Source organism: Xiphophorus hellerii, chromosome 23 (genome assembly GCF_003331165.1).
Source record: "Xiphophorus hellerii strain 12219 chromosome 23, Xiphophorus_hellerii-4.1, whole genome shotgun sequence".
Lineage (NCBI taxonomy): Eukaryota > Metazoa > Chordata > Actinopteri > Cyprinodontiformes > Poeciliidae > Xiphophorus > Xiphophorus hellerii.
In genome coordinates, this window is record NC_045694.1 from 23,720,309 (window position 1) to 23,739,089 (window position 18,781).

Consider the following 18,781-nt stretch of genomic DNA (forward strand, 5'->3'; position numbering starts at 1 on the left):
AGGTGTAACTAATCAAGGGGTAGGAACAACACAGAGCCTCCACAGAACACAGAAATCTAGAGAAACACAGAAACCCAAATCCCTACACTAGATGCTATCATTAATATTTTAATTAGCTTTAGCTTTTTAGCTAATTTTGGCTTTTACATGAGTTTTTTCACACTGTGTGGACTATTTCTTACCTTTCTGCAAGTCTTCATCACTCGGCTCCAAATGCTTTTGCCATTTTCACAAAAACCATTCAGCATTCACTCTTGCATTTTCGCAGGAAATGCAGACTTTCTAGTTTCCACTGTGTTGCATCATCTTCTTTCTCCGATTTTAGACGGCAATATGTGAGCATTTGAGATCTGATGAGCAAAACTAAGTTTCCTAGGTGATGGATGTTCTGTGTATGTCATACCAGAGAGCACTGTGTACAAGACGACTTTGTATTTCCAAGACAGTTTTCTATTTCTCCTTAGTCTAATTCAGGCCAGAAAGAAATTGGTAGCATTTTCCTGTTTAATTGTGTTTAAGTTTGTAATACATGATAGTTATAGCGGATGCTATGATGTTATGAGGAACTGCTTTGCACAGTTTACAATGTCTGACTGGATTGCCAGATGCCAAGTGCAGAGAAGTCCATTTTTATAGAACTTAATTTGTCGTCGTTTACATCTTTTGAGTACAATGGGAGGCAAGAAGAAGAAAAATAAGTTTATATAGGCAAGTCTCTTGCTTTTCTCAGACCAAAGACTTGCGGTTTCCAGATTGGGACACCACTGACCCTGATTATAAAACTAATGTAATCAAATATACTAAGCCATTATAAAGGATTCTGTGTAAAATTACAGCTATATCTACCTTATTATAATTCATTTTGTAAATATAGTTTATGCTCAAACTGTTTTAAATGTTGAATTTCCCAGTACAGAGTTGTTTAACCAGTGAATCAGTATATTTTTTTACTGCATATATCATACTGGAATATCTTTCTCATTCAAGTGATAATGATTATGATAACAAAAATAATAATAAAAAAACAGATAAAGACAGTGTGGTTTTGATGTTATTACAACAGATTTGCCACTATTTTTCTTGTGCTATTGTATTTTGAGCTAAACAAAATAAAAGCCGTCATTATGGCATATCTGAGTGGGGAGAAAAAAAGATACATTTTAAATCTGGTGCTACAAGTTTGCCTAGATGTCTATCAATTAAAGATCTCTAAAACTTGTGAACATTATTTTTTTTTTGCATTAAGCTAATGGTCAGATTGTGCACAGTTCGGCTAGAGATTTTGGATTGCAGTGACAAACCTAACAAATATTTATATTGTAAAGTATAGGTCTTTTAGGTGGGATTTTCTTTCTGCTGTGTCATTTATTCTCACTTAGTAGCTTCAGTATTGATTTTTACTCCTCTGAAATATTCTCTGGAGTGTTACTCTTACTGTTTTGTCAGAACAATAATAAAAAAAAAAACCCCTGAAAATTCTCAAAATACTTTCATCTAATTTTGGGCATGTTTTCGAGCAGAACTTTCAAAAATAGGCCTAGGAGCTTTATTCCTACACCATTAAATTGCTTGCACATTAAATCTTTTTTTACTCTTATAAACTCATCCCTATTATTCTGAACCATTCAGCCACTTTGGGATGCTCTTTTAATCCTCAATCATGTTACTGACATTTTGCAAATTGACTTAATTAGTTGTGAGATGATCTAGCAGATGTTCTCCTTTTTAATAGCTTTCTTACCGCTCTTTTCCACTCTTTTGTTGCCTGATCCCAACTTGGTTTTTAATCAAATCTCTGTCATCAGATTCAAACATGTGGGCAAAGATCATACCTTTGCAGGAATGGGAGTAAATATCGAAGCAACATAATGATGATATTGGCCCCACCATTTGTCACAGTGGGACAGAGTGATTTCTTAATATCTATGATTTTGAAAGTGAACCAAAAACTTACATTTTCTGTTCCATCTGACCAGAGCAGATGATATTGGGAACATGTTGTGTCCCCCATATCGTGTATGAAGAATTGCAAGTTGGGCTTCTTGTGTTTTAACAATATTATTTTTCTTGCAATTCTTGTCTAGTGGATGAATAATAGTTATGTCAACAGATTCTCCCCACTGAAATGTAAATATCTGCAAATCCTCCCAGTCCTGTCAGCCTGTCTCATCAATTTATGGATATTGTATTATGCAGTGCTCTGTAGGATTTCCACAGCTTAGGATGTTGTTGTTTAACATGAACCTTAAATTCCTCTATAGGTCATCTGTATTTACAGTTATTAACAAAAAGGTGTTTACTAATTAGGTGACATCTGTAGTCAATTGATAACATTGGATTATATTTACTAGTATTAGAGTATAGATTCTAAACTATTTTCAAAACTTTGTGGAAAAGCATTTTTCTTTCCACTTCCCAATGTGGTTTTAACCTCACAGGCTGTTAAAAAGTGAAAAATTGGAACTCGCATTGAACTATAAAACTAACAATTGCCCTGCCAAAGAGAGTATTAACATTTTCTTTTTAAACCAAAAGGTGAAAAATGTACAAAAAACCCTTTTTCATACAGTGTACAATGTGTTTCTGACACACTGAAGAGTCCTTGGAGTGGATATGTGTAAACAGGTTATCTAGCCCCTTGCTATCACCTCCCCAAAACAGCATTTGCCAAGATAAACACTGCATCAAGTAGCTGTAAACCTGGTCCGGCATTGAGTTAGCAAAGTCATTGAGCTGCACCTCGTGTGATGTTGCTGCGTCTGCATCCATCGCAGTGAGAGTAATGCGAGTGCTGTGACATTCTCCTAGTTTTAGTGAGGCTACAGAGGAAGATATGGTCTGTCAGCATGACACAGATTGCTTGCTAGATGCCAAGAGAGGGAAAGTGTAGAATATGTGGCTCTGCACTCAGTGGCCTTAATTTGCATGGAGTAGTTTGTATTCCAAAGTGGTTTGTAAAAAAAAAAAAAAAAAGACGTGTAAGCAAGAGATTGGTGTGTGCACGCTACTGTACAGTAACCACTTAAAAAGCATTTGAAAACCCCTTGCATGCTACAAATCTCTATCTCTGTCTCTACCCCTCACCAGAAACAGATGTCCAAGCGACCTGCCTCCATTAAGTGGATCTGCTCCAGAGTATAACTCAGCCCCGGCCCCAGACCCTGCCGAGATTTCAGGCTGCGGAGCCAGCCCACCGTCATCACCATCTCTCTGCCCAGACGTGGCACTTTGAGATTGAGACAGCGGGGGCAACACGCCAGCCCCGGCTCCATCGTCGTGTAACTCCTAGTGCAGGTGGGAGAGCTGGAGCTGGACACGGCCCATCCCTCTGCTGTAAGTGGTCATTAAAAAGCTGTCTGACAGTGCTTTCCTCTATGAGTGGTAGTGGAGTTGTCCTGCTCACTACACCGACTACTCCACTCTCAACACCACAAGTTTCAGTTTAATGGTGTCTGCTGGTTAGTACTGATCCATCTGTCAGTGTGCGAGTGCGTTAGCTACCATCTTGCTCTGCAGTCCTGTGCTGGGCCGAGTGTGTCATGTCTTCTGTGACAGTAGTAATTGTTAGGATTGGATTCAGCTCTGTGACTGGAAGACAAGAAGGACAATGGAGAGTGTAAAGAAGAGGAAGTGGCATCGTCTTTCCCCGTATTTTTGTTCCGTCATATTTTAAATTTTATGTAAGGATTTCCACCTAAAATGATCTGAATTATTAGTTTAGAGAATCAGATAGACTGATCACGAGGCAATGTCAGTTTGGGCCTTTCTGATTTCTTCTGTGTATTGGCCAAATTTGTGTGTTCACAAGACATTTTTAGATTAAATTTCTCTGTGGCAACAATATAAATTTGTGTGCGCAAATAGAAAGGGGGAAAAAATTCGAATAAGCTGGCTAAGGCCAGGCTGGAATACTATTCCTGGTCCATTTAAGTCTTTATTTTATTAAAATAACATAAATTAATGAGAAGTAGTAAATCTATGGGAGATGAATTTAGCTCAGAGTTTTGAGGAGGTAAACTACAGGTGTGAGATTCAGTTTTAAACTATGATTTACAAGCTTTAAACCAGTTCTTGCTCAGGGTGAACATGCTCATTCAACATTTAGTAATCACCAAGAAGACTGCTGAAGAGTCCTGAAACAAAAAGCTTATGAATTGTCACTTAAGGCACCAAAAAGTAATCCACTGTGTTTAAGATATCAACTGCTTATAGCCTCCTAATAGAACCTGATTTCAGGAATACAGAGTTATTGCTCTAAAGCCTCCTAAACTCAAATGATGACTTTTTTTTTTAAACAAGCAATTCAAATTTGTGTTCTAAGTCACATATTTGCTTAAAGCCAAATCAATATGCATTTAATTAATCCCTCTCCTCAAACTTATATACACACACAAATATCAAATTTGACAATGTGGGAAAAAAAAGTTTGAGATATTTACAAATTCATTAAAATTTGTACAAATTTATTAAAAATAGAAAATCCTTCTCAGATTTACACCTCAGTCTTTAGGTTTACTGACAACTTCTATAATTTAATGCTTGATATTTGTGCACTGTCAACTGTGGGATGAAATTGAGTCCAATAAACTGAATTTACCACAGATGGACTCCATCTAATCTGCAGAAACATCTAAAAGGTTGATCAGTGGAAACCGCCTCATTTAGAAATTGATCTCAAAGGCTTTATTGGATTGTTGTCATAATGGGGCCGCTGTGTGCAGAATTTTGAGGAAAGAGATTCATTTCATACAACGTGAACGAGGGGCTGCGACGTAAAATGTGAGAGACCTAATAGCCACCCTTCTGTCAAAATTTAATCGGAGAGTGATTAATGAGTGATTAATGACCCTAATTAATTGATTTTAATTTCCGGTCACATGACCCCACCCCCATAATCCGGTCACATGATCCCCCCCACCCCTGCTCCTCTAATAAACATTCCTTTGACATCTGTTAATTCCATCAATGCGATACATTGTTTTGGTAAACTCCTTCTGACCTCTAAGTTTTAAGAGTAATACAATTAAAGTATGAAAAACAATAATTGTTAGAAAAACAAAAATTATGTACAATATAGTATATTTAAATAGATTTAGAATCTTGTAATTACCTAAGGTTTTGGTCACCAAGCCACTTGTGCGTCCCTGCGTAAGAGTAAACACATACCTCTAAAGAAAACCTACAGTTGAACTGTTTTACTGTATTATTTATGGTAGCACGATTAGTCGGTTCTGACTATGAGTTTGTGATTTCCTTTATCCGTTCCGAAAACTCACTTAAATTTTAAACTCTTATAGATCTTTTTTCTGTAACACTTGCTAGTGTGAAGCATTTCAGTAAATGTTCCTCATTTGTACATCTACTTCTTAAGAATATGTGACAGACAGTAAACAGGCCTACGTGAGGCTACTCAAATTTAACTTTTAGCTTTCTGCAGTTAAAGAATTTGTCCAGATTTTTCCAGAATTTGGTCTGGCATCATTGTGAATGCTTTCGTTCAGTTTTTTTCTTGCTGTTGAACCAACACTTATCTTCCCACTGCTTCATGCTTTCTCCAAAATATTAAAGGTTGGTTTAAATACATTTGAAACTCATAGATTTTTTTTTCTGTAACACTTGCTAGTGTGATACATGTCAGTAAAAGTTCCTCATCTGTAAATTTATTTCTTAAGAATATCTGACAGGGACTAAACAGGCCTAGGTGAGGATACTCTGAGCATTTGTTTTATGTGCTTCATAAAACAAATGCTGTTTGTTTGATGTATTTCACCATGTCCAAATTACAGACAACTATAGGCATCAGCTGGTATCTATCTATCTATCTATAGTATATATATATATATATATATGTGTGTGTGTGTGTGTAATGTACCAATTTCCCTTACGATTAATAAAGCATATATTTGTATTGTAATAAATTCAGCCAAGAAGATGGCGAGAAAGCTTACAAGCCCACAAGAGAACTATTGCCATAGTAATATCAATGATGACATCACAGACCTTTTCATGCATCATACACAAGAATTGTATCTTATAAAGGCACACAGTTCCATAGAAATTTACCCACTTTTCACTGTGCGGCTTGTGCGAATTGTGCGGATTTGCGGATTGTGCGGATTGTGCGGATTGTGCGGAAAACATTGTTTTGAGCAAAACCTGTTTGAATAAATCAGAATGCAGAAACCAGCGGCCTATCACCTCAACAATGAGGTCTTTGACATCTTGCAGCAGGAGATCAAGGAGCTGCACCAAGATGTTGCGGCCATTACGATGGAGAAATTCCACACAGAAAGCTACTATGAAGACCTTGTCTCAGAGGAGAGGGAGGAGAAGCAGGCCTTGCTTCGGGAAATTCAGGAGCTTAAGGAGAAGCTGGATAACCAAGGCCTGGTGGGCAGAGATGAGACAACGTGCTGCCCCACAATTCAGGAACTCCAACGAGAGATAAAGGAGATGCAAAAGAAACACCATCAGGAAATTGAGATGCTCACCATTGAGCATGAAATTGATCTCGCTGTGGCTCAGAAAGAGGCAAGGAAGCTCCAGGAAAAGCTGAAGAATGAAGAGAATCCTGGTGCAGAAAGGGAAGCCCTCAAGATTCCCCTACAATTCTCTAGCCACAAGAATCAAGTGGAAATCCAACAGCTGGAGAACGCCATTCAAGAGGAAAAAGCACTGAGGGTACAGGCAGAGAATTTTGTACAAATATTGGACCATGAACTGAAAAATGAACAAGAACTTAGAGCCCAAATTGAGGCAGACAAACAGGAAGCAGTGGAGATTGCTGAGGAACTAATTAAAAAGCTTGAGGACATGGAGAAGATGTCCAAGGAGGCTCCAACTGAGATCAAATTTGAACTGGAACTCCAACAGCTGGAGAAAATGCTCCACGAGGAAAAAAGACTGAGGGTCCAAGGAGAGACTAAAAACGCTGCTCTCTTGAAAACCGTAGAGATCCTACGGCAGGAAACAATCAAAGAACGGCCGAAGCCAGTGGTCTATCACCTCAACAATGAGCTGTTTGACATCTTTCAGCAGGAGATCAAGGGGCTGCACCAGGATGTTGCAGCCATTACAATAGAGAAATTCAACACCAAACGCGACTATGAAGACCTTGTCTCAGAGGAGAGGAAGGAGAAGCACGCCTTGATTCTGGAAATTCAGGAGCTTAAAGAGAAGCTGGAGAATGAAAAAACTCTTGGTGCAAAAAGGGAAGGCATCAAGATTCCGTTACAATTCTCTAGCCACTGTGAAGTTTCCAGTGAATATTCAGTAGAAATCAAAGTTCAAGATGAGGACATTCCTTATCTTGATGTCCGACAGCTTCAAGAAATGCTCCAGAGAGAGAGAGCGCTGAGGATTCAGGCTGAAAATGAGAACCTGGATATATTTAAATGTGCTGAGGCTTTCTTAGAAATGATGGAGCAAGAGCTGACAACAGAACGTAAACTTAGAGCCCAAATTGAGGCGGATAAACAGGAAGCTGTGGAGATAGCAGAGCAACTGATTAAAAATCTTGAGGACATGGAAAAGACGTCCAGAGAGGCTCCATCTGAGATCACTTCAGACAATAGGGAGAAGATTCAACTGGAAATCCAACAGCTGGAGAAAACCGTCGAAGAGGAAAAAGCACTGAGGGTCCAGGCTGAGAATTTCTTAGAAATATTAGACCAAGAACTAAAATCGGAACAAGAACTGAAAGCCCAAATTGAAGCAGACAAAGGGGAAGCTGTGGAAATTGCGGAACAACTAATTAAAAAGCTTGAGGACTTGGAGAAAACGTCCAAGGAGGCTCCAACTGAGATCACTTCAGATGATCGGGACAACTTTAAACTGGAACTCCAACACCTGGAGAAAATTCTCAAAGAGGAGAAAAAACTGAGGGTCCAAGGAGAGACTGAAAATGCTGCTCTCATGAAAACTGTAGAGATCCTTCGGCAGGAAGCAGAAAAAGAACTGCAGAAAGAAAGGGATCTGAGAAAAGAGGCAGAAGGAGGTAAGCTGGAGTTGGAGAAGGCACGTGATAAACTGTACCAGGGTTTCGAGAAAGCCTGTAAAATGACAGAGATGCTCTCAGCTGAGGCCGTACTTTTTACCAACAAGCTTCAGGCAGACGACCAGAAACAGAGATCTCTGCTCAGAGATATCCAGGAACTCACCCTCTTGCTGGAAAAGGAAAAAACCCTTAGGACCAAGGCAGAGAACTATGAGATGGAGGCCATGGAGATCGTAGAGACTTTGCAGAAGGAAGCAAAATATAGAATCCGGAAGAACAAAGATTTGAAAAAGAAACGTCATCACATCAAAGCGCCATCTTTTTGAAGTTATGTGAATAACAACCTTGTTGTTGTAAGATTATTAATACTTTAATTCATGTAAAAATAACTCTTATGTTTTTCTGCTTCATCACACCTGATTCAAATGATTACATGACCTCCTCTGCAGCCACCAAATACTGCAAAATCTGTCAATCAGCCATTCATTTGAGTTAGGAGAAGGAGACACCTAAAACATGTAGGGCCTGGGTACTGGAGGACTACGGTTGGGAATCACTGTGACGGAGGTCGATTCCCGGTCTGTCCACCCTTTGCCGTTTGTTTTCCCACTTCACCCACCTTGCCTGCTGGCTATTGTAATCCCAGTGTAGGGTAAGAATAGATTATAACGAGAATTTATTCATGCAGCATATTGAAATGACAGCCATCGAGAAAGTCTAGTGCTCCTCTGATCCAGAGATCTGATCTTTGTCCAGCCCCAGCAGCCAATGAACCAATCAACAGCTAACTCCAAACCGGCCCGGTCTGGCCGGCCCGATTGGAACCGCAGCTCTCGTGGTTTCAGGGAACCGGGTGGTACCGGGCTGGAAGTGCTAATGCAAAAATGATCAGCCCTGCTGATCCGGTCTGGCCCTGGTCAGACCGGGTCTGGCTGTGCAGTGCAAAAGGGGCTACAGACACATTCACTCCCTTCAGATACATGAAGTTGCCTGAAACACATCATACGGTAGGGGTCTCAAACTCCAGTCCTCGAGGGCCGCTGTCCTGCAACTTTTAGATGTGCCTCTGCTGCACCACACCTGAATAGAATAATTAGGTCATTAGCAAGGCTGGGAGAACTGATCTACACAAGGAGGAGCTAATTAAGCCATTTCATTCCAGTGTTTTGTACCTCTGGCACATCTAAAAACTGCAGGACAGCGGCCCTCGAGGACTGGAGTTTGAGACCTGTGCCATACAGTGTCATTTTGTTTTAAATGTCGCAAGTTCTAAGTCAGTGTTTCATTTTTATTGTACTCTTTTATTTAATAAAAAAGGCTTAAAAACAAACAACAACATAAAAGGAAAGGACAGTTTTGTATTTTTTTTTTACTTTGGATTCAGCCTCTTAACTATAATACAAATAGCTTCTTGTTGTGTTTGTTTCTGTTTCAAATGTTGAACGTTTTACATCATCATTGTATGTATTCAGACTCGTAATGTAAGGTAAATAACTGTTGGTTGTGTTTGTCTTTCTTTTAAATGTTGCAGGTTCTGTGTCAATGTTGCATTTTTATTATGTCCTCCATTTGGTACAAACAAATGCTAAGAAACAAACAACAGAAAAACAACTAAACAAAAATGAAAAGGTTGGATCTATTCCACCTCTTTACAGTAATGTAAATAGCTTCCTGTGTTTGTTTCTGTTTAAATGATGAAAGTCTTACATTACATCATCATTCTATGTATTCAAACTTTAACGCAATGTAAATAGCTGTTGATGTGTTTGTCTTTGTTTTAATTGTTGCAGGTATGCTGCATTTTTCTTTTTATTTTAAAAACACACATGCAAACATTATGTGAATCATGACTCCTTACTCAAACTCTTAACTAGAGATATGCAATGGTGAAAAAATAAATAAATAAATAAAACAATCCAATGATGGTTCCATATCTTGATATGGAACCATCATTGGATTGTTTTATCTTGGTAATTGTCACCATAGCAACCAAGCTTCTAAAATTGCATTTGCTTTGTGACGTCATGCGTGCAAGATTCTGCGTTTTACTTATCAAACAGTGCAGCAATTTAAATGTATTATTTAAGTCAGTAAAAAAACATAATGCAGAATGCATCATGTTATTGACTTGACTTGTTTATACGCTTTTCCCTCTTCAAATTACTTTTACCCTGTAATGACTGATTTTATCCATATTTTCTGGGGAAGGCTGTGGAACCAACACGTACATTTGCTGCCTTCTTTCGTTGTTCCCTTCTTTCTTAGACTACGACCACCACAAAATGAATAACCTCACTGATTGAACTCTGAAATGAATAAAAAGTCATCCAGTTAATCGTCCAGCTACTCAGAATCAGCACAACGTTGACTCTTTCCATCTTTAAGATGACTAGAACAAGCTCCTCACTGTTCAATCCATGGTGTTGGCATCACCATGGAATTATATTTCTACATGTCTGGAAATGTAGAAATATAATTCTACGAAGATAGAGCTTAATCCGCTATTACTGGACACTATAATGGAGTATTACGGAGTTCCATAAAGTCTAACAGTCTGATGATCACTTATTGTTTTTCATACTTTAATTGTGTTGTACTTTAAATCCCTCACACGTGGTCACATATGCACACACACCCCCCACACACGCACACACACATGCCTACACACAGGTACACTGAGCACCACTGCCATCGACTCTTCCCCAGAGGTCATGAGAATCATCCTGTGGTGGCGTTTGAATTGTAGCTTCCAGACCTTCTTAGAGGTTAAAAAAAAGTCTACCAAAACAACGTGTCTTTGTGACACGTTGTTTTGGTAGACTTTTTATTGTGTGTGTGTGGGGGAAAGACACTTTCCCCCACACACACACAAATGGCATGTTGAGCAGGGTCAGTTTTCTCCCCCCTTCACGCTGTGTATCATAAAGACCTTCTGTTTAAAACCAGAGGAGAATACAGCATCCTAATCTATTTAAACTTCTCTGGGTATAGTATATGCTATATACTGTATATATTATTCTGGAATATCTAACACTTATTGTCTTATTGTTTTTCATACTTTAATTTATTACTCTTAAAACTCAGAGGTCAGAAGGAGTTTACCAATAAAAGATTGAATTTAGTGGCTGTCATGGGACAAATTATCTAAAAAGTTCCTAATCTATTTAAATATACTATAATATATATTATTCTTGATTATCTAACACTTATTGTTTTTCATACTTTAATTGTATTAGTCTTAAAACTCGGAGGTCAGAAGGAGTTTACCAAAAACAATGTATCGCATTGATGACAGATTTAATGGAAAGGGGGGGATGGGGCATCATGTGACTTGAAATTAAAAGCAATTAATTAGGGTCATTAATCACTCATCAATCACTCTCCGATTAAATTTTGACAGAAGGGTGCTTATATAATCTCTCTAATGTGGACAAAGAGAAGCACTGTGAATTCCCTATAGACAGATTTCCCCCCCCCCATTTTCTTTATCTAGATTTATGAAAAATAGAAATAAGACACAAACCATACAAAGAGTTGATTTGGATCATTCTACAAGTGTTGCTTTCAGCTGGTCTTACTGTGATTTCTTTTAAAAAATTGCTTAAGAAACGAGGTTGCATAATCTTTAGGTGACATGTTACCATAACATATCCCAATCCCAAGATGTGATTCTGACAAAATTGTCGATATTTAACACTTCATCCATCCATTTTGTATGTAGAATACATAACCCAACAATCACTGCCCAGTATCTGTTGTTTTTATATTTTATTATTTTTTGTCAACCTTATCCTCATTATTAGTGCGACATCATCTAATTTTCGTAGCAGGTTTATGTTCAGAGTTAATAGCAGAAGTAATTTTATATCCATCAACTACAACATATTCTCTTTCTTCCTCATCCTTCAGTTCGACCGAATTGTTCTCGCTTCAGGTATTCTGGCAAATGGTGAATAAATTACATGCAGGCACCCAGAACCCTTTATGGGTTTTCATTGGTATTCACTCATAACAGTTCTGGGGTTTTATTTAATTATCTATCTTTGTTTTATGTTGGAAAATCATTGCAGATAATCTAAGGAGCAGGCATCGGAGGATTAGACTGCATGTACTTACACCACCCCTTACCCACACAGTCCCCTCCCACACACACACACACACACCCACCCACACCCACCCACACACACACACACACACACAGGCAGACACCACTACCACCACTACCACCACTGCCTCTTTCTAGTTTCTGTCTGCCCTGTCCTTTCCTTTTGCCTGGCTCCCAATTCAATCTGTGCCATTCATCAGATGGAAGTGATAAGCTTGGGGAGGACACAGACAAGCACTGCATCAGCTAAGATCTCTGTGACTCTGCTATATTGCAGTAACTGGATATTCTAAGTTATGGCTTGGTTTATAGTTCATGGTAAAAAGTAGTACAGGACACTATAGCACTCAAAAAAAAGCTGATTTAATATGGTTATAAATAATAATAAAAAAAATAAAAAATTAGCCACAGTTGACCGACGTACCTATTTGTGGTTCACAATTGTACAGATTTGTTTGTTGAAAGTAACTCCAAATTATTCACAGGAAGTCTGCTTATTCACAGATATATTTTTTAATCATAGATATCTGAAATATATTTTAAAAAAATTATAAACACAGCTTGGAAAGCTGATCTACCTAGGAGCAATGTTACTTTGACATACTACTTGGCTGGCATTTGTGAGGCACCCATTCCAGGAGTGCTGTTTAATTTTCAATGCCACTAATTGGCTGCACCCCACTTCCACAGTAGTGCTAAAAACAGTTTCCACTGTGTGTAGTAATGCATATTAAGGTATATTAGGTGTTTGAACTATTAAAGCATGTGTTTTTAGAGGGGGATTCAAGTATTTGTGAATTCTAAAGGTCATTTAATCTATACTTCTCTCTATAATTTGAAATAATTTTTACAAGCTCTATGGAAACTAGATTTTAAAGTCTTTTAATATTTAACGTCATAATGAACCAATGGTGCGAATTTTAGCAGACATTTTACTTATGCCTAACATGAAAGTTCCAGTGCTTATATTTAGCTGCTCAAAAATCATAATGACTGAATAAAACAACTTTGCTATTATTGTCTTGTGAGTGGATTTCAAACATGCTATATGGCTGACTGTAGTAAAATTGCATCTATTTATGTGTCTTTCAAGCTTTTGGACATTATGGTTGTATTGTGATACTTAGAAGATTTCTTAGTCTCTTATTTTCTGTTGTTTTACTACCTCATTGTGGCAGGATTTAAGTTAGGTTTTGTTTTCGTTAAAATTCAGTCTGTCCAGCGTTTTTGACCTGCAACGTGGTAGAGAGTCAGTGTTTCAATTTTTCTTCAAGCCTCAAATATCTTTGTCCAAGTAAGATACTTACTTACTGTGTAAGTATCTTACTTACTTGTCTGTAAGTATACTTACTTACAAGTAAGTAAGTATCTTATTGTACTCAAATGTTGTTTAACATAAAGTAATTAAGTTTGTCTGCTGTTTACGTTTTTGTGTAGTCTTTAACCATGTGAAACGTGTCCAGCCTTCGTAGCACTACGTGGTAAAATTCTAATACTCTTTCATTTCATAGCAATGTGTGTACTTGAGACGTGCAAGCTGTTCATGTATGTTTTTTTTATGCTTCTTTTTCAGTTTTACAAAAAAATTTAAGCTCAGACGTACTTCAGCTCAACGTTTGGAGCTTTTTTTTTGTTCACTATCTGTCTAAGGCACAACAGAACGTCTGTGTGAGGACAGAATAATGGTAGCAATGCACAACTGAATGTTCTGGATTTTGACAATTTACTCCTAAATTGTTGAAATTGGTAATTAAACTTCCAAATTAAGGCAAACATGTTATCACTAACTCGCCAACAATCTAAAATAAATTTGTATGCAGATGATAGATTTATTTTCTTTCTCACAGTAGCCCAGAAATGTCCCTTAAACCTCCAAAGTTATAGCATTTATACCTGAAATGGAAACCCATACAAAGATAAACCTATAAAGTCATATCTTATCAAACTCACAAGTGTCGATCATGTCCTTCTTTACAGTTTGTTAAATTATCTTCAGTCAAAAACGTAAGCTGCCACTTGACAATTTCATTGCACTTAGAAAGAGCTAAATATAGTTGTGACAGCATTCCTCTGATACATGTTTTGATATATCAGATATATCTGATATATCTTGCAGCTGAATATATATGCAATCGTCTGTGATGCTTGTGTCATAAGATGTGCTGTCTCAGCAGTATGCAGTTCACACACATCGACTTAAACTCAGTAGTTGTGTTTACTGAGATGTTTTGCATTACAGAGCTTACAGCCTGCTTTAGAAAGTCCTAAAAATGGCATTGTATGGCATATATCTTCCTCAAACTTCGGATAAAAGCATTCACTTTGTCTAATGTTCTGCACTAGACTAACAAAAGCAGACTCTCAGTTGCAGCTTGCAACAATGTTAACTTAAATGTTAAAAGTAAATTAGAAAACAATTTATTGCCAAGCCACACACAATTCTGCTGCTGGCTATCCTACTAGAGTTCTCTTAGATGTAGTTAAGATGCTCACAGACCTTCCTTAATGCTCCCTCTGAATAAAATAGGAAGTAAATAGTATTAGCGTACACACATTGTCGTCTTTGCACACACTGAAGGAAATCTTTTTGAGCCTTTCATATTTTTTCTCCTCAATATGCATTCAGAAGTAGATCTGGTACTGGGAAAGTTATCATTGTGTGTATATACACACAATGGCTTGCAAAAGTATTCCTACCCCTTGAACTTTTCCATATTTTGTCACATTACAACCACAAACATAATTCATTGGAATTTAATGTGAAAGACCAAAACAAAGTGGCATACAGTTGTGAAGTCGAAAGAAAATTATGCATGATTATTCATTTCCAGGTTTCTGCAAACTGACCTAATGAAAGGGCTGCAAGCTTGTCAACTTCTTTAAAAAATGTGATTGCTCTGTTACTGCTGCAGGACATTTATCCAAACATTATTTGGATCTGTATATTAAATTTTCATCATGCGTAATCTGAGAAAGTCTGCATGAAATTCAATTTTAACTCTCTGATGCTTGTTTCTAGAAATGATAGAAGTTGTAGTTTGTGCTCTCAGAAAAACGAACAGCCCAGAATGAATGACATTCATGCCGCTAATGTTTGTAAATCCGTTTGACACAGCAAACACCGACCATCTTCATTTCTCTGCACAGTGCAATTTTCGTATACCCTTATCTTATTTCTAGAGCTGCCATACTTAATATCATAAAAATGTCATTTTTTACATAGTAGAACCTTAAAATGAAACAGAACCTCGTCTTTGCACTGCTACAAAACAAATTACCTTCATCTTTTCATTACATACTTTATCTTGCTTCTTTTCTTTTATTTATCTATCTGGAAGAGCATTCATGTGTCCCTTTCCTTTATCCTTGGAGACGAGAACGGAGACAATGGTTCCGCCGCTGCATTTCCTCCCCATTCTGTCTCTGCCCAGCAAAACATGACGGAACAAATGAACCAATTAATTGTGCCGGTGGCTGTGCTGTCCCACGGGGCGCATCCAAAGAACTGAGACGGCCTGATTAGCTCGCAGGTAGGCCTGAGTGGAGACTGGCAGCTTAGACGACTCGAGTGAGAAAAGCTCAAATAATGTGAAGTAACGTACTTAAAAATAAAACAGAAAGAACTTTACACTGCAGCTGCTTGCATTGTTTTCTCCCCCTTTGGCCTTTGTCGCTGCTGCCGATACTGTTTTCATCTTAAATAGCCGTTTGTGTTAACTTTATCCTGCCAGTGGAGATATTCACAAGTAATTGTTTTTTTTTCCCCCAAGTCTGGGTCAAATCTTACGTCTCGAATGAGAAAAGTGAGCGTTTTCACATTGGATGCATGTGACCTAGTAGCTACACGATTAAGCATTATTGATCCCCACAGTGTTGATGGGAATATAATATGCCCACAACACCACACTGCTGTGTTTGACAGCAATCATTGTCCTGAAATCTAATTTAATACATATAGCATATGTTCTGTTTCAGAACATCTGAATGTGGAAGGTTTGTGAATCGGTTTGAAAATTGAAAAGGTTTAATTCTTGCCCTCATTTAAAGTATGATTATGCATTTATGTAAAACAAAACTGCCAGGAATGTGGTTATTTGTTTGTTTGTTCATTAGGATTGCCATTATCTGCAGTAGAACTGCAGCTTTCTTACAGGGATACAGCAGAAATATAATCACAATTAAAAAAAACAAAAGAAAAAGTTATTAATTTTCCAGGTCCTTACACTTCTTATCACAAACTTTTAAGATTAAAATAATGTTGTAAGCAGATCAATAGTTACTAATCCATCCATATAAAATTACTTCCATCACTGTTGATGTCTGTTGTTGGATAAATCAAAGAGATACTGCTATTAACCTGAAGAACTGAAAGTGTCTTTGTACATCAGCTTGACAGTGAGGGACTATGATATAAACTATTTATTTAGGTTTAAAAACATCCTGAACTTAAATAATAAAGATTTAGGCTTCAGAGACAACAGTGTCATCATAAATATCCTGCTAGAACAAGCTAGAATATACAATATGATTTTTTATTAGCCCTAGTCTCCTGGATTGTCCTCAGTTATTAAATCAAATGTCCAAATTGGATTGTTTTTAATTCTAAAGATTTGCTTGATGGTAAAAACACGGCGAAGTTAAAAGCCGCTGTTTTTGCTGACACCTTCTGTCAAGAAACCTAACAGAGAAGGCATACAGTGTGTGTGTGTGTGTGTGTGTGTAAACACTACGTTCTGTCATCGTCTTTAACACTTAAATGCAAGTCTAGTCTGGATTCTTTGTTCATGTATGAGTGTGAGTAGAAATCACAGGCTCCCGTCTCCATCTGTTTCTGCAACAGAGACAGATCTTGAAATAAATAATGCCGATACTGCAAAAACTTTACGGTACCTTCACGAGTGTGAAGTGCAAGAGCGTTTGAAAAACTTTTGTAACTTTATTGCAATCGATTCCATGTGCTTTCAGCACACCTAGAAGGGTTTCACCTGACTTTAAACAAGAATGATCAGGTAATACCCTCAGTATTGATCTAACTTGACCCTCTAATATTAGGTGTCTTCCAGACACTCTTCCATCTTTCTGTTATCACACACTCAGTGATCGGAAATTCGTGGACTCTGGGAAAGAAGGGGAGGAAAGAAAAAAAAAAAGACCTCTTTACAGAGTGTCATTTTACAGACAAGGTCAGATTCACCATGTGCATTTTACGTCAAAAACTGGGCAGTGCTGGAAAATATTCTGTTTAAAACATGCTGAAGTCACAACCCGAGGGGGGTCAGTGAGGGATTTTTGAATTTAAAGATGATCTATGAGCTGCAGAGGTCATGCGTGCCACATTTTAGCTGAGCTACAAATAATATTGTGCAAAGAGCCATTCTTTGGCCTTTGACTCACAACCTGCTGATAGGTGACTGTATCACATCAGGAGTCGGGCTGCAGTCTTTCATAGTCAATGCCTTACTGCAGGGATGCTCAAATTTCATGTTTAAAGCTTTTGCTGACTTAATCCTTTACACAAATTAGCTTAAAAAATAAATAGCCTACAATTGTTTGTTTGTGATCCTGAGCAGATCGATTTTTTTAACATACAGCTGATCAAACAATATTTCCTTACTGTACACTATGAGCACATTAGAGTGAAATACTTTAAAGTGTCTGTTTTCATAGTGATTAAAAGCACACAAAAAAAAAAAGGATTCAAAACTACTTTGTCTACAAGGCAATTCAGCTGCAGCAGCTTATCCCTCGTGGTCAATTTGTCAGCATGTGCATGCCAGGAGGTATCCTTGAGGGTCAACACTGGTCATTGCTCTCTCTGACACTTGGAGAAAAAGAGGGCAATAGTGGAAGGTAAAGTGAGACAGAAAAAGGGGGTGGGGGAGAGCGGGAGAGTTGGAGGGGGGCAAGAGGGAGAATGATCCTGACAAAGGCCCTGAAACAGATCTGTCCCAGTCAGCAGAGCCAGGGGAGTATGCAGCCAGGCTGTCAGCACCTCTCATTAGTCAAAGGCAGCCTCCTCGACAATGTGACACTGATTACTGAAAGCCCTGATTCAGACTTTCTCTCCCTCTCTGTGTAGCCACAAACAGCATCAGCTAAGGCTCCATGCAAGTCTCTATTTGTACACAAAGACAACAAAGCATGCCTGCACACACACACACACACACACACGCACACCCACGCCCGCACACACGCACACACACACACTAGGTGAACTTACTGTCTTTCCCCTGCAAAATGCTGGAATTGCATTTCATTCAATTTACAGATTTACTGTTCATCTTTTAAGGGACATAAGCCATTGTTAAAAAAAAAAAAAATAGAAAAGAAGTGCAGTGAGGGGCAAGGGAGTGTCTTCCAGCCAGCTTGTGTGGCCTGAAGGAGCCTCATCTCTTTAGTTTACAGTATTATAAAAGTATACATTCCCCACTCACATACATTGGAACCACAGACTTCAATATGGTTTTGCGGGGGATTTTTAAAAAGTATTACATAATAGTTTAATTGTTGAAGAATCATTTGAAAATTACAGCTAAGAACGTGAATAGACAAAACAAATGTATACTATGTAGAATGCCTTTCTCTGCAATTACAGTGGCAAGCTTTTTGTGGTATGTCACCATCTTTGCTCCTCTAATGAGTAAAAAATAATAATAAAAAAAGAACACATTCTTAATTAC